This window comes from Mytilus galloprovincialis, chromosome 1, assembly GCF_965363235.1.
Source record: "Mytilus galloprovincialis chromosome 1, xbMytGall1.hap1.1, whole genome shotgun sequence".
In the NCBI taxonomy this organism is placed as follows: domain Eukaryota; kingdom Metazoa; phylum Mollusca; class Bivalvia; order Mytilida; family Mytilidae; genus Mytilus; species Mytilus galloprovincialis.
In genome coordinates this window covers 49,599,533-49,623,923 of record NC_134838.1, presented here as the reverse complement: position 1 = coordinate 49,623,923, position 24,391 = coordinate 49,599,533, and the positions used below count along the sequence as shown (strand labels likewise).

The window sequence follows — 24,391 nt, the reverse complement described above, 5'->3', positions numbered from 1 at the left end:
TATCTCCTTGAACATATGATGTATGAGATTTCTACACTCTAAGAGTTTTTTGTAGTAAGTTCAAACTGAACTGCAATGCGTAGGCTGATCCAGGAGGTCTTGGGGCCTGCATGGACCCCCTTTCTTGGGAAAAATGTGGTTGATTATATAGGATGTCACTGAAGCATGACTGGAGTGTGCCCCTTAGGTCAGTCAGTGAGCCCCCCCCCCCCCCCCCCCCCCCTTTTATGAAAAGTTCTTGATCCGACACTGCAATGTTTTATCTCCAAACTCCGATTGGATAATAATGGTTTATATATATCTCGTTATAATTCCGAGAACATTATACAGACTTCGTTATACATACAGACATTTCTTACACTGAGCTTACGGAGAAACTTTACTATAGCTAGTTCCCAATATTAACGGGCAAGATGGATATTAGATCCCGGGTACACAGATCCAAAATAATGACATAGTCCCAAAACAAACACAAACAGAATAAAGCCCCGTCACATTTGTCCTACATTTTTGTTAATGAACTTTGTCTATAATAGAGTGTCTATAATATGTCATTTTGCTTTTCTTTTGTTGAGATAGTAATTTTTTTATTAATTAAGATTAGAACACAGTGTTAACTGCTCTAGCCCAAATTTTGATATTTAAACCTTTTAAATTTGTTTGCCTTGCTGCCTCAATATAATAGAGTTCTTTACTAGTGATAGGTTTAGCTAGCTAAAACAAGGTTTAATCCACCATTTTCTATATAAGCAAGGGCAACTTCCAAGCATGGACTGAAGCTCATAAAATCGTCAATTCTGATTCCCGGATCCCGCTTACTGTTTTGTCAGATTCAAAATCATCAATCTTTTTCTTATAAAAATGTCGATTTTGTAGATACTTTTAATCTATAATTGACTTACTGCGAAAATTGGCGTTTTCCAGTGCCATGTACACCCAGTAGATAAATACGCGTTCTTGGTCACATCATGTGCATGAAGAGTGACAAATTAAATAGCTTTATCTAAGTTACTTAAAAACGTTTTTTTGTTGGGGTTTTTTCCGGAAAATTGTCATGTTTACTCAAAAACAGTAACGTCATAGTAAAGAACAAGCAACACACTGACGAGTTGAATTTCACAGTCTTTGCAGGAAAGGTTATGTTTACCATTGTATAAGACTATATAAGTTTTATTAACTTGTGTCTCATTCTTTTTTGCATATGTAAGCAAATAAAATATGTTTAAACTCAAAACTATTATGTTTTAGGCGGAATATTATATAATGATGAAACAGGAGTATATACGTTCCCCTAGACCCAGTGGATTCATACCAAAAAACTCTCTATTTGCTAAAGCTATACGTTAGTCAAGCGTTTAGTAAGTTCATTTGTTAGAGGTAAAGTGGTAATTTACGTTTATAATGATCGGATGAGATTTTCGTTTTAGGTAACATGATCCTTGACACTGAAGCGTTGCTTTCCTAGTCCGAGTAGACTTAATACATCCTCTGCTGTTCGTATTCATAGAGTTTAAATGTAACTGTGTCAGAGACCTGGGTTTAGCTCACGACTGGTATATGATAGTCGTCATGATCTTCCGATACATATGTTTTCAATATTAATATGCGGTAAACAGATTTAAAATTTGTAAATACAGATAATTTGTTCTGTTGCACCACTGTACCAGGTTAGGGGAGGGTTGGGATCACGCTTACATGTTTAACCCCACCACATTCTGTATGGACCTACCTGTCCCAAGTAAGAATCCTGTAATTCAGTGGTTGTCGTTTGTTTCTTATTCTGTACATAAATAAGGCCGTTAGTTTTCTCGTCTGAATTGTTTTATATTTGTCATTTCGGGGCCTTTTATAGCTGACTATGCGGTATGGACTTTGCTCATTGTTAAAGGCCAAAAGGTGACCTATAGTTGTTAATTTATGTGTGATTTGTTCTCTTGTGAAGAGTTGTCTTATTGCTAATCATGCCTCATATTCTTTTTTCAGATTTATAGTATTTTGAATTCTGAAATTCGAATCTGGTTCGCTATTTATATCTAAATGTAGTTAAGGAACCACAAAGCAACATCTTTCTCCAGGTGTTTTGATGATATAATGCAGTACTGTGACGTATACTAGTTGTTAATTTCTGTGTCATTTAGTCTCTAGCGAAGACATTGTCTCATTGGACATCATATATACCATATCTTCTTTTTCTATATAGACTTGCTCTGTTAATATGATCACAGATTCTGCACAGTAAATTAACTTTTTTCTAGGGCAGACAATTCCTATCTCATTTTGGGCCAAATTGTTTTGGAAATAAACAAGCCATCAATTATGGCCGATGAACAACCCACAAATAATTATATTCCAACTGCATTCAATATCCATAATATAGAACAAGTGCTATTGAGACCTAACTATTATAGGGTCTTCAAAATTAAACAAAATAGATAGATGCACCCTTTTTAGTACACACGTGATAGTATTGCTTGAAAGTCTTACAAGGAATTTGCAATTCAATTGTAATATGTATCGACGCAGCCGTTATCTTAGAGTTGTTAACTATGTAAGTATATATATTTACGAAATGTATGGTCGGTCAAATAACATATTTTTCAATCAGTAGCAAAAAGCCATGCTATAAGAATAAGATGTGGTATAATTGCCAATGAGACAACACCCCATCAGTTTGAGAAACCAAAAAACATAGACGTATGATCAAAAACGTGTGACACTTCAAATGATAAATTGTATATTAATGATACTGTTTGTGTGTGAGTGTTCTTGTGATGTCATGCCACAACATACTTCCATTGTGTTCATCACTTGTCCTGACACATTTAATTGAAAATTGCTTGTTAACTTTGGAAGTATAGTAGCTTTGTTTTATAACTTGTTCTTTAGATATTTTTTTTGCCTTGACAGAAATTCGAAAAATGTCACATAAAAATAAACAATATGACTTAAAGACTGCCAAATCTGTATAAATTGGACAACTATAACAGTCAATGTCAGTCAACGAATGTTCTTACTTTTCTTCTTTTTCTTTTTGTCATGCATGGTATTTTCTAATTTATTCAACATAAGGTTTTGAATTGTACCTTGGTATTTTCTGAAGATGGTACATGGAAATAAAGGTCTATGTTATTTTATAGGACACTAAAACACACCAGCGACATCGCAGATACGTTACTTAATTAAAGCAAGTTGAATTCTTTGATTCGTCGTTTTACGTCATGCCGGGTCACAAATTGGGCCTCGTTATTTAGTAGTATTTAAGCTGACCACTATACCATCGATCTTCACATAATTTAAGTCAGTAGAAAAATTGTATAATCTCTTGCATAGCAAAAAGTACTAGTTTTCTTGGAAAAGCGGTACCTTAAGCGTTTTTCTTTAATAAAAGAGTGACGAAAAATACCAAAGGGACAGTCAAACTCAGAAATCTAAAATAAACTGACAACGCCATATGGCTAAAAATGAAAAAGACAAACAGACAAACAATAGTTTTTGGCACAACCTTTTTGATCTTTTGGTCCTCGATGCTGTTCAACTTTGTACTCGTTTCGGCTTTCAAACTTTTGTATCTGGGCGTCACACGTAGGTCTTGTGTGGACAAAATACACTTCTGGCGTATTAAAATTTTGAACTTGTTGCCTTTTGTTGGCTGTTGTTCGTGTGATTCTTTGTCAATTGTGTTCTCCAATTTATTTATATTGTAGTCCTGTGTTGTCATTTTGATGTTATATATCTCATGGCCATAAAAGTGCGAGGTTTGGCATGCCACAAAACCAGGTTCAACCCACCATTTTTTCCTTTAAAAATGCCCTGTACCAAGTCAGGAATATGGCCATTGTTATATTATAGTTCGTTTTTGTGTGTATTACATTATAATGTTGTGTCGTTTGTTTTCTCTTATTTTTTAGTGTAAATTCACATTGCGATAAGACATGTCACGGTACTTGTCTATCCCAAATTCATGTATTTGGTTTTGATGTTATATATATATATATGTTATATTTGTTATTCTCGTGGGATTTTGTCTATGTGTGTTACATTTTAGTGTTATGTCGTTGTTCTCCTCTTATATTTAATGCGTTTCCCTCGGTTTTAGTTTGTTACCCCGATTTTGTTTTTTGTCCATGGATTTATGAGTTTTGAACAGCGGTATACTACTGTTGCCTTTATTTGTAGAGCGAAAAGACAGACCCGCAGACAAGGTGAATGCACTATAGCTCCAACTTTTGATTGATTTTGTTTGTGTATGTGTTTTAACGCCACTCTTTAGTACCGCTGTTGGGTTATTGCGTGGAGACCTGTTTTGTTTGTGGAGGAAGCCAGAATACCCGGACAAAACCAGCGACCTTTGATAGAAAAACTGACAATCCTAGTGAATCAAGATTGGAATTGAGTGCACCTGTATGAGCGGGGTTCGAATTCACAACCTCAGTTTTGACTGGCTAGTGATTCCAGTAGTAACTGCGTAAAGCACTCGGCCATCGGGGCCCCCGCTTCTCCTTTACATTGAAGGTATAATAAATGACGATGGACAAATATAATTTGCAACATACATAAAAATAAAACGAACCGATTTTCAAAGTTTAATTGAAGACTTGATATATAAGTAATTTTCAATTTACTTCAAATGATTATAAGTAGCAATTTATATCGTATATAGTTTTTATGTGATACAAACAACGAATAAAAGGATCACCAAAAATAGTTCTAAGAACAGCAATACATAAGGACAACCAATACACAACTCCTCCGACTTTACATTGTAATTTGGGGGCCCATTATAGCTGACTATGCGGTATGGGCCTTGCTTATTGTTGAAGACCGTACGGTGACTTATAGTTGTTAATTGCTGTGTCATTTTGGTATCTTGTGGAGAGTTGTCTCATTGGCAATCATACCACGTCTTCTTTTATAATATAGATATTTAAACAGACATACAGTCTTAGGAATGACAATACAATTCGATTAAATTGAAGATAGGTTTAAAACGCAAATTTGTGCAGCAAGCAGATGTTTATCAAACTTTAATTATTGCTAGTAATATAATGTTGTATATATTCATGCGTTTTGATCGCAGCATATCACATCAAAGCAATCAATACATGCTTTTAAATGTTACCGAATAATATTATAGGACGTTAATATCTGTTGGTTTTTCATGTTTCTTTGAATTAAGTATATCATTCATTAGAACATTTAAGACTTTGGAATAAAAGAAAAGTCAAATAAGTTGATACTTTTCGCCAAAGCTCGAACAGGATTTTTTAAAAAGGTAAATCAATATACTCGTATGTTTTCTAAAATCAAGTTCGTTTGAATTCCAAAGCCAGATTGAAATATTGCAATTTGGTATATACAGTATTTGGTTTTGTTTTCAATTGAGGTAGTTCATTTTGTGTTGTCTGTTTATTTCGTTTTTGTTTTAAATTCTGTATTTTGAATACATTTTTATATATGTTATATTTGTCGGTATATTCAAGTTACACATGGTTCGTCTACAGGGTTTAATTTCTTATGTTGTTTGTTACTGTTTTTTCTTATGTGATCTTGTCTATATTAAAGTTTTTTTTCATCTCATTCTATTTGTATTTCCAATGTGTATTTTAAAAATTAAAACAAAAAAATCATATGCATGGTTTAAATCGACTATGTGAACATGATTTTTTTATATCAAGTTTACATTAGACGACAAACCAAAATTGGCGAACTCCAAAACAGCGTTTACGTCCTCTTTACTACGCTACGTTGATAGTTTAGCGAAGCAACGTCACCCCTGTTTCGGAGTTTGCAAAATTGGTAGAATAATAACACCATCACAAAGTACACAATTTCATTTTGATAGCTTATCTTGTTTAAAAGATACATAAAATATCACCATTACATATTCACTACCAATTGATATTCTTGTAAACGTCTTCTAATTGTAGTTATCTATTTTATTTTTAGCAATTTATTAATGATGATATGAATGTAACAAAAAAATCTTCAGGTTTTGTAACGTTGATTCATTCGTTTGACGCGCAGTTATGTACTATAATATTGATTGTAAATATATTTCTCTGTTCTGAATGATCTTGTTGTTTTTGTACTGTATTCCTGTCACGTAGTGATCAATTTAGCTGTATTTTCAACACTGCCATACAAGCATGACTTTGGGCTTGCCGTTATACCAAGATAATTCCACCATTTTTTCTTCAAATGTTCTATACCAAGCCAGGAATATGGTAATTGTCCACACACAGAGTCTGTATCTCTGTATGTTGGCATTTACTTTTCTTAAAGATCAGTTCTTAGTTGTTCTGTTGTTGTCCTCTTATAGTTGATGTGTTTTCAACGGTAATACTTTGTTTTCCGGATTTGTGTTTGCTATCGAATTGTTGCTGTTAATCAGCGGTATACTACTTTTGCCTTTATTTGCAATACACAATGTTTATCCGAAATTTAGCAGTGGCCAAGGAAATTGCTAAAGAAAAAAACAATATTCATAAGAAAAAAAGATGCAATTGCGATATACCGATAAGATTGTGAAAAGTTTTCCATAATTTTCACATAGGTTTTGTAGGAGAAATTTCGACTACAAAATAGGCATATAAATATTGTAGAAATATCACAGTTGATACAACATTACAAGGATTGCGTGTTATGTTATGATTTCTTTGGTAACACGCTTCTGCTTATATTAAAACTATAACATCAATGCTGTTCTTCGCGTATATTTTATGAGCCTTATTTGTCTTCTTTCACACTTTGGCATAAAAACTCAAATAGCTATGTTTGCGGATACAGTGCTCACAGACATTTAGGTTGTTATGTAATGCGTTGAATTTAACACAAAGACGAAGATACCGAAGAAAAAAGCATAAAATTAGAATAAAGCCTTGAGGGAAATTAAAAACGAAACTAAAAGTCGAAGGACAGGCAACATCAATAATTATAACAATGAAATCAAACCACAGTCAAAATAACTCTTCATCAAAGATTTAAGAGTGGGCAAAATAAACAAGAATTACTTGGTTCTTGTTAATAGACGATATATTTGTTCGGTAGATGTCTCTCATCTATCTCATTAACTTTTCTTTTCATTAAAAGGTTAACACTTGAGCCCTACTCCGCAAATATTATCGTGTATTTGAAATATTGAAATAAAAAAAATCAGTTTTTAAAAGCAATGCATACATAAGATCGTGACTAAGACATTGACAAAAGTCATCACTACAGATGCAAAGACAGAACAATCATGCTAAACATCATTTAAAATCTAAGAATAAACTTTTTTTTGTTAAAATTACGAATTAGTTTATTTATATGTTATACTATTTACTAAATTTAAAATCATGATTAATTTACAAAAGGTCAAGAAATGGAACTACCTGATGGAATTCGTAAGATGAATTTTTGTGATATTATAAAAGAACTCGAAAGGCAGTCTAGCCCTCGGCCTAGCGATTATAGCATTAATAAATTATATTCTTACATTACTCGGTTTTTAAGTCATTTTAGTAAAGAACGTTTTATGATTGGAGGAAGTACAGAGGAAAATACACGTTTATGTACATCCATAGATGACGGGGATTATGACTATCTACTGATATCAGAAATTGCAATTCCTTCAGAATATATTGAGTACAAACGGGATAGACCATCTTGTTTTGTTCATGTAAATGGATCCTTCGTGCAAGAACAGTTTCCTGACATTGAAATAGTGGATGGTAAATATCTTCCTAGTAGTTTATTAAGTGAGATTAAGCCCGAAGCATTTAAACATGTTGGAGACATTATAAAACTTTTGTTAAGAAATAGAAACACTATATTCATAGATCAGAAAATAAAACTTGGACTTTCAATAACGATTTATGAAGATTCTAGATGTTCAGACCCTGGAATAACATTACCGGAAGCATCAAAAAATTTAGTGATGACCTTGGCAGATAGTCTTGACAAAGCTATACAAAATAATCCATCAGCAAGCACAGAAAAAATAAACCAATTATTAGAAAAATATAGGGCTCTTTCAAAACCCTTGAATGACAATCAAGAACAATAATGGAACGAATGTTTACTTAAAAACACCTCTTCCAGATGTGAAAATGATGACAAAATTGGAGTGAATGAAGTTAAAATATTCTACAGTCGTAAAAAACATAAAGATTATATTCCTATGCTCCAAATAAAAGGAGAACCAAAAGGGCTAGACAAGTGGAGAAAACGGGACCGAAAATCACATTGGCCCCCTGAAAACACTGTAAATAGAATTTCAAACTGTCAAATCTTCCTTGTTGCCAAGCCATCGAGAGAAAGAGAAAGACTTTTGTTTGGCGTTTAGCATGGCAGAAAAGGAACTTTCAGAGGCGTTGAGAACAGTACAAAAACGCGTTTTGTTGATAGTTAAGGCTTTCAATAAATGTACTTTACGCAATCATTCAAAAATCGTTACCTCATTTTATTGGAAAACTGCACTGTATTGGATTTCAGAGATTGTAGATCAATCTATCATTGAACAAAACACAGAAAGAAACGTATCTAAACTACTTCACCTAGTCTGGATTAAATGACAAAATGTTTGACTGAACATAATCTTCAGCATTATTTTATTGAAAGTAATCTTTTTGAAGGCATGGATCATCAGGATGCTTCTTCGATAAATCAGCTTATACTTGAAATTCAAAAGGATCCGGAAACGGAATTGCGATTGTTGATGAGTATGGATGGCTATGGTGTAGAGCAGTGTGAAACAATGACGCGGAAAAAATTGGAAGAATTTTTGATGGATTACAATGATCATCAATTAACACTCAGACTTTTTAAAGCTATCTTCAATAGATATATAGAGGAGAAAGATAAACTTCGAGAAGCTTTCACCGATGTTTTAACCAGTATCTTTGATGATTTTGTTGAACGTGAATCCAAAATTCGAAACAAATTTGTTTCATATCTTCTTCTTCTTTGTGCACTCAAATTCAAATTTGTAAAGGAACTAGAGGCTCTAAAGAGCCTGTGTCGCTCACCTTGGTCTATGTGCATATTAAACAAAGGACACAAATGGATTCATGACAAAATTGTATTTTGGTGATGGTGATGTGTTTGAAGTTCTTACTTTACTGAACATTCTTGCTTCTTACAATTATATCTATAATGAACTTTGCCCATTAGTAACAGAGAAAAATATTTGGTAAAAATTTACATAAATTTACCAAATTAATGAAAATTGTTAAAAATTGACTATAAAGGGCAATAACTCCTTAAGGGGTCAATTGACCATTTAGGTCATGTGGACTTATTTGTAGATCTTACTTTGATGAACATTATCGCTGTTTACAGTTTATTGCTATCTATAATAGTATTCAAGATAATAACCAAAAACAGCAAAATTTCTTTAAAAATTACCAATTGGAGGGCAGCAACCCAACAACCGGTTGTCCAATTCATTTGAATATTTCAGGGCAGATATATATTGACTTGATTAACAATTAACCTCCTTGTCAGATTTCCTCTAAATGATTTGGGTTTCAGAGTTATAAGCAAAAAACTACATTTTACCCCTGTTCTATTTTTAGCCGTGGTGGCCATCTTGGTTGGATGGCCAGGTCATCGGACACATTTTTCAAACAAGGTACCTCAAAGATGATTGTGGCGTAGTTTGAATTAATTTGGCCCAGTAGTTTCAGAGGAGAAGATTTACGAAAAATGGTTAAAAATTGACTATAAAGGGCAATAACTCCTAAAGGGGTCAACTGACCATTTCGGTCATGTTGACTTATTTGTAAATCTTACTTTGATGAACATTATTGCTGTTTACAGTTTATCTCTATCTATAATAATATTCAAGATAATAACCAAAAACAGCAAAATTTCCTCAAAATTACCAATTCAGGGGCAGCAACCCAACAACAGGTTGACCGATTCATCTGAAAATTTCAGGGCAGATAGATCTTGACCTGATAAACATATTTACCCCTGTCAGATTTCCTCTAAATGTTTTGGTTTTTGAGTTATAAGCCAAAAACTGCATTTTACCCCTATGTTCTATTTTTAGCCGTGGCGGCCATCTTGGTTGGTTGACTGGGTCACACCACACATTTTTTAAACTAGATACCCCAAAGATGATTGTGGCCAACTTTGGATTAATTTGGCCCATTAGTTTCAGAGGAGAAGATTTTTGTAAAAGATTACTTAGATTTATGAAAAATGGTTAAAAATTGACTATAAAGGGCAATAACTCCTTAAGGGGTCAACTGACCATTTCGGTCATGTTGACTTATTTGTAAATCTAACTTTGCTGAACATTATTCCTGTTTACAGTTTATCTCTATCTATAATAATATTCAAGATAATAACCAAAAACGGCAAACATTTCCTCAAAATTACCAATTCAGGGGCAGCAACCCAACAACAGGTTGACCGATTCATCTGAAAATTTCAGGGCAGATAGATCTTGACCTGATAAACATTTTTACTCCCATCAGATTTCCTCTAAATGCTTTGGTTTTTGAGTTATAAGCCAAAAACTGCATTTTACCCCTATGTTCTATTTTTAGCTGTGGCGGCCATCTTGGTTGGTTGACCGGGTCACGCCACACATTTTTTAAACTAAATACCCCAAAGATGATTGTGGCCAAGTTTGGATTAATTTGGCCCAGTAGTTTCAGAGGAGAAGATTTTTGTAAAAGATTACTTATATTTATGAAAAATGGTTAAAAATTGACTATAAAGGGCAATAACTCCTAAAGGGGTCAACTGACCATTTCGGTCATGTTGACTTATTTGTAAATCTAACTTTGCCGAACATTATTGCTGTCTAAAGTTTATCTCTATCTATAATAATATTCAAGATAATAACCAAAAACAGCAAAATTTCCTCAAAATGACCAATTCAGGGGCAGCAACCCAACAACGGAATGACCGATTCATCTGAAAATTTCAGGGCAGATAGATCTTGACCTGATAAACATATTTACCCCTGTCAGATTTCCTCTAAATGCTTTGGTTTTTGAGATATAAGCCAAAAACTGCATTTTACCCCTATGTTCTATTTTTAGCCGTGGCGGCCATCTTGGTTGGTTGACTGGGTCACGCCACACATTTTTTAAACAAGATACCCCAATGATGATTGTGGCCAAGTTTGGTTCAATTTGGCCCAGTAGTTTCAGAGGAGAAGATTTTTGTAAAAGTTAACGACGACGGACGACAGACGACGGACGACAGACGACGGACGACGACGACGACGACGACGGACGCCGGACGCAAAGTGATGGGAAAAGCTCACTTGGCCCTTCGGGCCAGGTGAGCTAAAAACTCATCAAGGAATTGGTTTCATACTTTTTATATTTGGTCGGTGGTTTTGAAGAAGAAAAGGGGTGCTTTCTTGTTCGAAAATTCCTTTCCTTCTATATTTACCGCCTTTTAAAAAGAAGATATAATAGAAGAAGTATATATTATTTACCAATTAAATACTTAGAAATTTATAAATTGGTATGCACAACATAAAAAGTTGCAATCTAAAATAAGTTCGAATGCAATTTCCGAGAAAAATTCAAAACAGAATTTCCGTAAATGAATTTTGCATATTTGAGAAACAGATAAGTTTCGTGTTTTGTAATAGATTTGTTCTATACCTATATAGAGAGTTTAACTCCTTGTGTATATAATTATGGTGATGTTCATTGTTAAATATAACGCGTAATGGTAACTGATTGTTATTTTCTATGGCCCCGCAACGAAGTTGTCGGTGCCATATAGTTTTACCCTTGTCCGTCATTTCGTCATTCTGTCATTCTGCCAAGTGGATACTCGAGTGGATGTCAGATAAAGATTTCGGATACATGTAATTTTCGTGAGTCATTGTTTTTATTTTTTCGTTGGTGATTGATTAAAAAAACGATTGAGTTAGCGTTGACAAGAAAGAAAAAAAATTCATCGAAGATATCTTGCTTATTATCTAGTTTGCCGAACTCGCGTTTCGTCTACATACGACTCGTCAGTACCATTCAAGCTAAATCCACAGTGATGGCGGCCAAGTGTGGAACAACCAAAAAATAGAGTCGAAAAAAAAAACAAAGTAGGGAAAACAAACCATGTATTCATTCCTTAAACATCGATCTGATTTTTAACTAAATTTATGTTTGAAGTTCAAGAATTAACTTCTATTTTTATGACGTGAACTTCCATTTTAAACATAAGACACATGATCTTGAATATATCGTTGCACTTCGGTGTTCCTGTTGTTTCTTTGTTTTCCTTTTGTAGTTGGTGTGTTTCCCCCGGTTTTGGTGTGTAACCCAAATTTGATTTCTCATAATCGATTTATGGCATTTGAACATCTACTGTTGCTTTTATATATCAAAATTGATGTAGCAAAAAATCAGTTCACTGTATAAGACATTATCGAATTCGACTTTAATTATCGATGTGTGTCATTTCTTATAAATAACACGATGGGTACGCTAGATGAGCAGGAACAGCTTACTATTCAAATCACTTTGGGACTCCTGTTTTATGTGGGTCGTATTGTACTATCTTTTTTTTCATGGTTTTTTATTCGGTTCATTCAGTCATAGTCTTTTTTCATCATATGTTTCTTATAATCCCTTTGTATGGTCTTTTTATTTTACACAAATTGCTACTCTTCTTCATGATCGAAATCATGATTGGTATAAGAGAGTATAAAACTTCATAAAAAGAAGATAGCATGACAACGAAAATCATCAAGATTGATTGATTGATAGTTGGTGTTTTAACGCCACTTTAAGCGCCACTTTTAAGCTATTCCATGGCGGTCAGTTTTTATGGTTGGAGTGTCCAGAGAAAATTACCTACCTTCGATAGGAAAACCGATAATCCTATTCAATTAAGATTGGAGTCGAGTGCATCCGCACGAGCGGGGACCGAACTCACATTCCCAGTGTTGACCGGCTAGTGATTGCAGTAGTTGAACTTAGACCACTTGGAAACCGAGGCCCAGAATCATCAAGAAAATGTAAAGTTTTGATAAATCCAAAAATAATTTCAAATTTAACAGAATATAACAATCCTTATACAATTACTGTCTTTTGATGAGGTAAATATGTGGTTTTATCTTACCTCCTATACATTTCAAGGAATATGATTGGTTAAAAGCGTCCGCGTGCAAACCGTGTATATTTGATATTAGGTTAGTAGGGAGGCGGGCCTTATCTCATACACGGTTAGTAGTGGAGTTACGCCCCTTAATATTCCATATTAGGTAAGAAGGGGGCGGGGCTTATTTCATACACGGTTAGTAAAGGTGTTATGTCCCTTTATAAAAACAAAACGGTACTGAGAAAAACTTAAAAGTTCCAACAGACGGAAGAAATTGATGATTAAGATTGAAATAAATTCATAAAACACATTTAAACCTTACAAGTCGTTATTGTTGGCATCTGTTTTTGTGGGATCAATGGAAGTATTTTCTTAATGCTAACAGTATTGCCGAAGACTTGCTCATTTTGAGAATCACTAGTATTTCACACGTTAAGATAGTCGGTAAGATAAATTCGTTACATAGTGCGCTAGTGACGTAATACGGTATATATGGGGTCAGTAAATTCCATATGGGGATTCGAGCTTCGCTCTCACCCCATATGGAATTTACTGACCCCATATATACCGTATTAGGTCACTAGCACACTATGTAACTAATATTATTGAAATTGAAAAACAGATATTTACTGAGGCCAACGGAAAAGGAAATTATTTACCAAAACCAATTGTACATCAAACGTTTTTTTACCAAAATCATACACGTGAAGATGGCGACGTTTTACGAGGGGTATATGCTTATTTATTCAAAAACCTATTCATATAGAAAAACATACTTAAGTTTTATCAATATGGAATAGTATCAGTTATTCACTTTCGTTATAAGTTTACAGTCACACAACATGGTCTTTTACCTTATTGAACTAAAGATTGGTTTACGTCTGCTCCTCTACCATCATGAGCATTTCTGTAAAATCACGCGTGCACTGAATAATTTTTCATTGAAAAAAAATGATTAAATTTATCGTCTTTATTTTGAAATGATTTGTTTATCAATTGAAAAGAAAAGGATTGTTATCTAATATATCACGTAAAATGGTGAATTCATCCTAAATTTGTAGCTAGCTATAACAATAGGAACATGTGGTATGATAGCCAACTCTCCCTTAAAACAAATACTAAGAACAGATCTGGGAGTACTGACAGCTAGTTTAAAGCCAAAAACAACAAAATCATGCATCTTAGACATAAATATCAACCAGTACATATTCAATATTAAATAGAGTAAGTGAAAAGACGTTATCAAAAATCAGAAAAATACATGATCTTGTGCAATGCCAAGATACAGGTATCGTAAGATTGTTCATATGTTTATGAAAGTAATATTTAGTTTAAATCTAATTTACCGATAACAAAATCAATATTGATACCAACAAAACAATATTAAAAGATCTAATTATAGTGTTGAATTGGTAACCTTTTAGAATTAGTTTATTTAAAGGATCGATTAGTTTACCCGGATTATATCTAAACTTCCGGGCTCGATAAATAACATCTTTGTATGTTGATGTGTGCTATCCCATGTTTAGTTACAACCCAACTTCCAAACCAAATCTTCATACCTATGGAAGAATTTAGAAAAGGCTTTAAGATATTTGTGGAAACGAAATTCATGACTTTTTAGTAATATAAAGCTTATGCTCATTGAAATTCAAAACGTCACAACAGACACGGAAATAATGAACGAGTTACGAGTTGGTGTATATAAACATCGTAAGACTAGGCCAAATGAACATCTCCGGCCGTTCAAAAAAGGATGCGTGAATTTTTATGTAGAGTTTCCTGTGTAAAACTGAAATATCAAAATTTAGGAAAGGACAGTAATTGCCGTTTATATTTGATTTATCATAAGTAAGTTCTTTTGGGTAACTGTCGGCAGTATATTTTAAATTATTTAACAAAAACATTTCATCAAGATAACGATAATTGTTGTTGCAATTTAGACGAGTCTTTACTAAGATTGGCCATAAACTGATATACATAACAGTACATAACAAGTCTGCTATTATTATAAAAGGGTGTCCATTGGAATACCTACAACTTGTCGATGAACTTCATTGCCGAAACGTAAAAAACAACTATTAAATAGAAACGAAGCAGTTTCATTCAGCTCATCCCGCATCCAGTAAGTATATCTAGCATTTGTTTCCTTTTTCGATAAAGAAGAAAGCTTTAAATGAGTTGTAGCAAATATATTTACATTCAAATTTACCAAACTAAGTTAAACATTCAGTTGAATAGGAAAACTAAACAAAAAAAAAGGAAAACTAAACTTTTGTTTGATGAGATTGTGTAGAAGTGTAGTGAAAAGAGTTAAAAATTCAAAATTGTCAACAGATTCAAAAAGACCATCAAAGGCACGTAATTATTCTAAAACATCCAAAGAGCAGTCAATATATACTAATCTTGTAGTTCTTATACACTAAATTTAAGACAAACGTCGATACAACTGTTTACCAAACTAACTTCCCAGTAATTATCCAAAACCGGTTTGCAATAAAGAAGTACTCTAGCTATCTAGTAAGCTTATTAATAAAGTTAAACTTAATATCATTATGTGTATGAATTTGATGTACAGAAGTTTTCGTTTGTTTATGTAGTTTATACGGGTTTCTCGTTTCTCGTTTTTATATAGATTAGACCGTTGGTTTTTCCGTTTGAATGTTTTTACATTACTAATTTTTGGGGCCCTTTATAGCTTGCTGTTCGGTGTGAGCCAAGGCTCCGTGTTGAAGTCCGTACCTTGACCTGTGGTTTACTTTTATAAATTGTTATTTGAATGGAGAGTTGTCTCTTTGCCACTCATACCACATCTTTCTATATCTAATTATCGAATTGTGAACAATTGAGGGATTTTTTTTAATTCATTTTGCTATTTTTTATTGAGAGGAAAAACAAACGCCCCTATCATGCCTATGTCTTGTTACATTTATGTTGTTATTATAAGTATCCTCAAAGTTTGCTAAAGTTAAATGCATGTTATCTGTGTAAGAAATTGTAACTGTATTAGCTTTTTTCATAGGAAAACGTCCACCAGTTTTAATTTGACTTACGATGAATCACTTAACAGTTACGATAATAAAATTATTTTGATATGAACAAATTAGTTTTTTTTTTTTTGTAATATAGTGTTTAGATAAATAACGTAACAATTACATTACATATAAGTTTTGGAAAAATTCTAATTATCTTTAAAAACGTTAATAATTACTTTATTCGTAGGTTTTAGCAATTACAATGCCCATCATTATTTGATAATAAAGTTTATTATAGTTTTTGATACAAAAGAAATTTTCATATCTTGACCCACGATTTTTAATATTAATAATTTATCAAATGTATACACTGAATTCCTGTCTGAACTTAAATCATATTTGTTCGTTCAACTTTTAATATACAAGTTGTTGGAATTTAATCAACTATTTACAAGTAGGATTTAAACTTGACCTTTAATTCCTATTAGATAAATAGTTGTCAAATATTCATATACAAGTTATATCGTAAATAGAAATTTTCAATCATCAATGCTCTCCAAATTCGTACTTCATTTGGCCTTTTTAATAAATCATCTTTTGATTCGAGCGTCACTCATGAGTCTTTTGTAGACAAAACGCCTTTTTAAAGGTAAATCCCCATTGGTCAATGAGTCATTTGTTGTAATTAAATATGCCATAAAACTGTAGGATCACTAGGATATCGAATTCAGTGTCCATCATAGATTGTGTTTAAACAAAAATCAAACTGCACTGTCAAACAGCTCTTATTCAAAACGTTTGGGGTATCAACATATTTTGGCTTCAACAGAACAGCCTCAGACGTCTATTGGTGCAGGAAAATCATTCTAATATTATGCAGACATTTAGTTAATAGGTAGATACAAACGTGACTTAAAGGAATTTGGGTACACGGTACTGTTAATGGTATTACTACCACTGGGTCGATACCTCTGCTGGTGGACTGTTAGTCCCCGAGTGTATCACCAGCCCAGTAGCCAAAACATCGGTACTGGCATGAAAATACGGATTTTTTTGTGTTATTGAAATTTGCTGTAACAAAATGTTATAAATTATGATAAATTAAGGAATGTATCTCCCTCATGCAAAGCTCTGATTCCTTTCACGGATTTGGCTATACTTTTTGGACCTTTTGGATTATAGCTCCTCATCTTTTATATAAACATTGGCTTTCAAATATTTTGGCCATGAGCATCACTGAAGAGACATGTATTGTCGAAATGCACATCTGGTGCAGGAAAATTGGTACTGTTAATGTTATTAAAGATGTCTTTGTGTTAAATTCTTGTTTCTTACCAGGATTTATATGTGTTGTTCTTATACATTAAATGTAAATTAGAAGGTCAGTATATTTACTGCTAAAATTTTGTTTACTCACAATATGAAATGTTATTATTTGTAAAACTTACAATATACCTAATACTGCTTGTGAATTTAACTTTTGTTTTTTTTATATTAAAATCCTACTTATTCAGTCAAAATTGGATGTCTTAGAACTGTTATTAATGACATGAAATAATTGCTTCAAGTGATGCAGGTGTATTTGCGAATCAGCATTGGATTGGATCACAATATGTCTTTTTTCTGTTTCCAGAGTAAATATTGGAAATGCTGATTAAACCTTTAAAAATTTTGTTTTTTACAATAAAAAAGCAAAAAAATGTAGACTTACACTTTGTAGAATTAATAATTCACTATCCGTCAGATTGTTTTTTATTGACGACTCTTAGCTTTGTTCGGTTTCAGATCTCTGCACGTTGTAATTTAGAAGTGCAATTTTCTTTCAATGTAATAGTATTGACCAATTAATGTGAATCAATCATATGTTTTGACGAAATAAGACACTTGTCACGGTTGCTATTTAATTTGTATACTAATACTATATATATATATTTTCAACCTTAGTAAGTCGGTGGAAGTTTTAGGCTCCTTGGAGATTCTAGTTGTCATATACATACTTTAATTTGATATAGATTTAAAAGGAATGTTCACAGGTAATTACTTATCGACCTTCGCAGCGTTTAAAGTTTTGCGTCTCGACGTGTACACTATCAACATTTAACTATGATTAAATACTGGATTATTATACAGTTGGAACTTTTCAGAAGTTCAATTTTTTGAAAAATCGATGTTCACTTTCATTTTAAAGAAAGTTAGCGAAAAGCAGAAAGCAGTTTGTTGATCATACTTAGATTATATTCGGAGATTTATTTGGTGTTGTGAGAGGTGCAGACTTGGTAAGTTAGCTGCAAATATTTACATTACAGAAACAAAAGCATAAACATTGATTTTATGATCATTTTTTGTTTTTCTGCTACATATTTTCTCTACAATGAACTATATAATACTAAGCGAGGACTGGGTGAAGCGGAAATGCAGAATAAAAATTAAAAAAAAATACCAAAAAGAAACTGGGATGAGAAATTATCAAAAAATAGTATATATGACACCTGGGTAAAAGTTGTATTAAAAAGGGGTTGTCGTAATTATTCAGGTTACTAACGCATATAAGAGGGTGCGTGCAGATGGATTGGGGTTTACAGAGTGGAGAATAATGGACACAAAATGATAAAAAAAAAAAAGAGAAACCTGGACCAAAAATATGAAGAATAAAGAATAATTAGGTGTTAATTTATACAGAAGAGAGAATAATTGGCAAAAATTATACAGAATGGAGAAAAAAGGCCCCAAAAAACAGATTTTTAGGACCCCACATCCAGACCCTCATTTGAAAGTTCTGATTCAAACTTTATAAGTAATTAAATACATACGGTATAATGTTTACCTACGAGTTTACTCATTTCATGTTAAAGGTAAGCATTTATATAAATATTAGTTTCTTTATTGGTTTTCAGATATATATCAGAAATGGCAAGCAAAGATATGTGCGATTAGACCACAGGCATTCTATCTTCGATTGATCGCCTTGAAGAAATGGCAAGCAAAGATTTGTGCAATGAGACCACATGCATTCTAGATTTAATTGATCGCCTTGAAGGAATGGCAAAACCAGTTCCAAATGATAGGAGGCAAAAAAAGTATTGCAAATACATATCTCTGTTTTTATCTCATTTTGGGCAAGAACGATGTATGGTAGCTGGGAGTACTAATGAGAAAACAAGATTGAGACTAAATGGAGATGAAGGGGATTTTGATTATTTGATAATTTCTGGAATTTCTATTCCAATTGAATGCTTAGAATATAAAAAAAACTTACCATGTTTTGTATATATTAATGGCAGTACGTTGAAAACCCTGTTTCCGGGAGTTGAGCTGATCGACGGCAAATATTTGCCAAGTGATTTACTTAGTGAAATCAAACCGGAAGCTTTCAAACATAGTAGAAATATTCATAAAATAGTAACTCAGATGGATTCAACACGAGGGCGAGACACACTGCGTGTTTCTATAGATCATAAAATTAAACCTGGATTGTCATTAGTGCATTATTCAAATCCTAAATGCCCAGAATTAAGCATGGAACAAAACAAACAAAAGAAAGACACCGGGCAAATCAAGCAAAACATCGAGAAAAACCTTGAAGGAGATTCAGATGAATTAAAAAAAATGATATACAGCGGAGCGAAAGCGTTGAGCAGTATTGTTGAGGATTGGGAAAAATTAACCAAGTCTCGTGACACCGAGAAAACTATTTTCCATCAGACATACGATCCTCTCATTAAAGCTATTAATTGTGAAAATACTTTGCATCAAGCGTGTCCTTCAAATCCAAAGAAACCAAAACTGGAGTCTAGTAATGACCTTTCAACTTTTAATGATGTGCCATCGACCTCCGGTGTATCAGGTAAATTGAATAATGAGAGTCAGAGAGACGAACATGCTCCGGTGAATGATGTAGACGATCAAGTCACTATTCAGTACAGCTATAAAACAAGCAAAGATTTCATTCCAGTTTTTCCTCTAAAAGGAAAACCTGAGTATTTAGATAAGTGGCAAAACCGAAAAAGAAATTGGCCTCCGACAGACGTTGTTACAGATATATATAACAGTGAGTTTTTCGTCGTTGCAAAACCTGCCCTTGTGGAACCATCCAAAGATATTGATTTTTGTCTTGCATGCAATATAGGAGAAATCAAGTTAGCTAAAGCAATGACTCAACTACAACGAAATGTCATCCTTATCATAAAAGCCTTACAGAAAAGTGCATTGCGAGATTATACTGAAATACTGACAACGTTTCACTGGAAAACTGCTGTATACTGGGTCTCTGAGAAAACTGAAACTCAAATACTTGAATACCGAACAGAAGACAATGTTCTCAAATTCCTTCGAAATGTCCTAGAGTATATGGTTAATTGCTTGTGTAAAAATGATCTGCAACATTATTTTGTTCCTAGCAATCTCTTTGTCGGTATACATAAAGATGATATACACAAAATAGTACCTAAGATTGTTGAGATTAAAAAAAATCCTATGGAGAATTTAAAGAACTTCGACAAAGAACAAAGTACTGGTCAAGTTCACTTTGACATTGTTCCTAGGAGCAAGATCCGAGAATTCCAAAAAATGCATTATGATCCAGGTGATAACGTCGTAGTCGAATCCGTCGTTTCACTCATCAGGGGATTCGTCATTGAAAATAGAGAAGTGATGAGGAAAGCTTTAAAGGAGGTTTTAACAGACGCAGTTCCATTTTTAATTGAAGAAACCAAGGATAGTAACTCACAAATTATCCAAGCCCTTTCAAGAACAGATAGTTTGAAAAGCACTGTTATTGATGTTGCCGTATCCTGGTTACTTGATGAAATGCATAGTACTGAAGCACCAAAAGTGGAAGATTGCACTCGGAATATGTTTGCACTTGTGATGCAGAAATTTTTAACTGGAAACTTGTTTTAACTTGCAGAAAAAAAATTGTATGTATTTCAACGTGCTGTTGTAGAACTGTATATTTCTATCTTTTTTCATGATCAAATTATAATGAATAAAAAATAATATATAAAAGCTTCTTTACAATTGCGAGTTGACCAAACTTTGATTTCGATTTGCTTGGAAAATTTGAATATTTTACGGACGCCATCACCATGAGTTTGTTTACAGTACACGTAATTTGTAACATCATTAAATGAGACTTGTCTTTTGTTTTGTAAATTGTTAAAAAAAAAAGAAGATGTGGTATGATTGCCAATGACGGAACTGTTCACAAGAGCCCATTAGTCAGCAATTCTTCTGTGCTGACATGAATTATCATTGATTGATATGGTCATATTTACAAATCAACTGTTTATAAAACGTTTGAATTTTTGAAATGCTAAGGCTTTTCTACCTCAAGAGTGGATTGCCTTGGTTGTATTTGGCAAAACTTTTGGGAATTATGGTCCTCAGTGCTCTTCAATTTCGTATTTTATTTGGCCTTTTAAATTGTTTTACATTCGAGCGTCACTGATGGGTCTTTTGTATACGAGAAGCGCGTCTGCCGTATATACAAATTTTAATTCTGGTGTCTATGATGAGTTTATTTTTATGACACAGAAATTAACAATTATAGGTCACTATACGGCTTCAACAATGAGCAAAGCCCATATCACATGTATTTCCTATTTGGGCGTTTTTCAATAAAAACGTACTTTCTTGTCCCAGCCACTTTAAAAAAAAATGTGTTTGATCTTTGCAAGTAATGTTTTGTGCAGTCAGTACATTGAATTAGATATAACATTTTTAAGCAAAGAAACAGTTTATTTTTTAGAGAGATTGATAAGATATTGATTCCTGAAGGGTCCAAAACAACCAAAATGGCATGTCCCTAGACCGCCTGTTCAACATTCATACTCTCAAATATCGTAAAAAAATGAAGAAATAAATATTAATTTTACTTAATATAAGTTCTTTAATAATTCAAAAGTATGTTTAGAGCCAACATATTTTAATAAACAGCTTTTAACATAGGATTTTTTATTTTAGAAGATGTGTCCCTAACACAATGTCCACTACGAAACGAAGTCATTAAAACTTGCTTATAAACAGTTTTATAAAATCAATGTAATTTTTTGTTTGCAAGAGATATAAACATTAGGGTCTTACAAAAGAAGTGATGCTTTTATAACGGCAATTAAACTGTTGGTAAGAAAAATTGAGCACATCAAATGGACCAGAGTGATACCGTATTTTTGTAAATGTCCACTACGAAACGGGTCAAATCTCCTTCAGTAACTGGTTTTAAAATTATGAAAAAAATATCAGTGTACAGCTTAATAACGCTTTGATGAAAACAATCAGTCTTGTTACTATTGCAATATTGGGGTTGTGAGAAAAAAATAAAACATGTGAATACGTCCCCTACGAAACGGTCCCCTACGAAACAAGTTTGGGAGAAAAACGTTTCGTAGTGGACACTACCACTACCATGCAGTCTTTTTTTACTCTTTTTTCAATTATATTCGTGCAAAGCAAATAACAAAGGTTAGTTTCATGTAATTTTTATTATGTTTTTATTAACATAGAATAGGGTTGATGTCAACTACGAAACTTTTTGTCCACTACGAAACGGTTTTGTCAACTACGAAACGCATCAAAATGTCCACTACGTAACATGAGTTGAGTTGTACCTTCATATGTGAAGTACTGTCTAATCTTTATCAATAAAAAATGGTTCTCCAATTCAGAAAAAAATGAGATTTTTCTAGTATATAACGTAAACAAACTTGAATGTCTATAGGAAACATTTAAAATTGCAAAAATATGTGTGTTTAGAAGCAGTTTCGTAGGGGACAAAAGTCCCCTACGAAACAGTACACAAATTATGAAAATAATATCATTTTAAAGAGTATTTAAGATTGCACTTTTTGTTTACAAACAGGTCTATAATAGAGGTATTCAAAATAACTCTTGAAAATTTTAGACTAGTTGATTTTCCATTTTTTTTAGGTCTGAAAGGAACGCTTTTATTGAAAAACGCCCATTTAAGGCATTGAAATGACAAATGTAAAACAATTCAAACGAGAAAAAAAATGTACAAAAACATATATGAAAAACAAATATGTAACACAGAAACAAACAGCATCCATTGAATTACAGGCTCCTGAATTGGACAGGCGCAAACAAAACAAATATGTCGGGGTTAAACATGTTCACGGGATTCCAACTCTCTCCTAACCTGGGACACTGCTTTTTAGTACAATATTAAAATGAACTATAAAAATCATGAGAAAAAGGCTACACTCATCAGATGGATACACATTGAAATGACGTTACGCGCGATGTTCGTACATGTAAGCGATACACAACGTCGCGAATATTTCGTAACGTTCAAACCGAAAATTCGACTGAAACGTTGTTTTTAGCAAGTGCGACATTCTTGTAAGACTCCGCAAAATCGACGGTGCTTTTTAACTACTTATCGAAAATTGATGTAATTTAGTTTTTTGAAAATTTAAGAAAAATACCATTTTAAAAAATCATAAAATTCTACCATTAAAAGAGCAGTGATAAGCAAACAATTGACGTAAATTTGAGTTGAGTTTGTTTTTACGTCAAAAAATGGCTGTGCGACAAACTTGTAAGCCTTTGAAAAATCGCTGATAAATTACCATATATCATTTTTCAGGATTTTTGTCTTTAAATTCATAAAATTAAGCAAATTAACATTGATGTAGTAAATACAAATACTAAACTTTTTTTCATTTTAGATGTTTTTTGATTCTCAAATCTGGAATCCCAATTGTTTTCTCGCGGGACAGATTTGCCCTTGTAGTATGGAACGCGTTTTTTTTTCTATGACGTCATCGTAACGTAATAAAAAATGCATAAAAGACTGAAGGAACCATACTGTTAAATAATGGAAAAAACCGTTTTTCAAAATATTAAATAGTTTTGACGAAAATCATAGTTTAGTGGTCACAATAAATGAAATATGTTACGCGGGACAGCCTAAAAATCGCCGTTTTTTCAAAATGAAGCTTGTCGCATGCAGCATAAAACATAGTTTCAACAATTATTTTTTTTCGTTTTTATTTTAAAAAATCGTTATTTTTTAAAATACGTACAATAGCAATGAATATGATATCACATAATTATATATTTTAGACTTGCATCTTGCCAACTACACCTAATTTCCAATGAGGTACGAACATCGCGCGTAACGTCGATACATCTTACCAAAACACAAAGAGGGCGTCGCCGGGTACTTGTACATCCAAACAACAAAAAGAAACTAATAACAGTTCTGAAAGTATTCGCAGTAACTAAGAGCTAATAACAATAACAACTAATTTTAAAAAACAGCATGCATCTAAGACTAAATAATCAAAAGTACACATCCACTTTAAATTATTTAGTGTAAAGACGTGAAAAGCAGTCAGACA

The 24,391-nt window shown here is 33.0% G+C and overlaps 1 long non-coding RNA gene across 1 annotated transcript; it reads left to right on the top strand.

Annotated features, from left to right (window-relative positions):
- The first annotated feature begins 18,005 nt into the window (after positions 1-18,005).
- LOC143077211 (uncharacterized) lies at positions 18,006-21,035 on the top strand. Its single transcript, XR_012978936.1, has 2 exons — positions 18,006-18,307; positions 18,926-21,035. It is a non-coding gene; the product is annotated as an uncharacterized LOC143077211 (long non-coding RNA).
- The last annotated feature ends 3,356 nt before the right edge of the window (positions 21,036-24,391 follow it).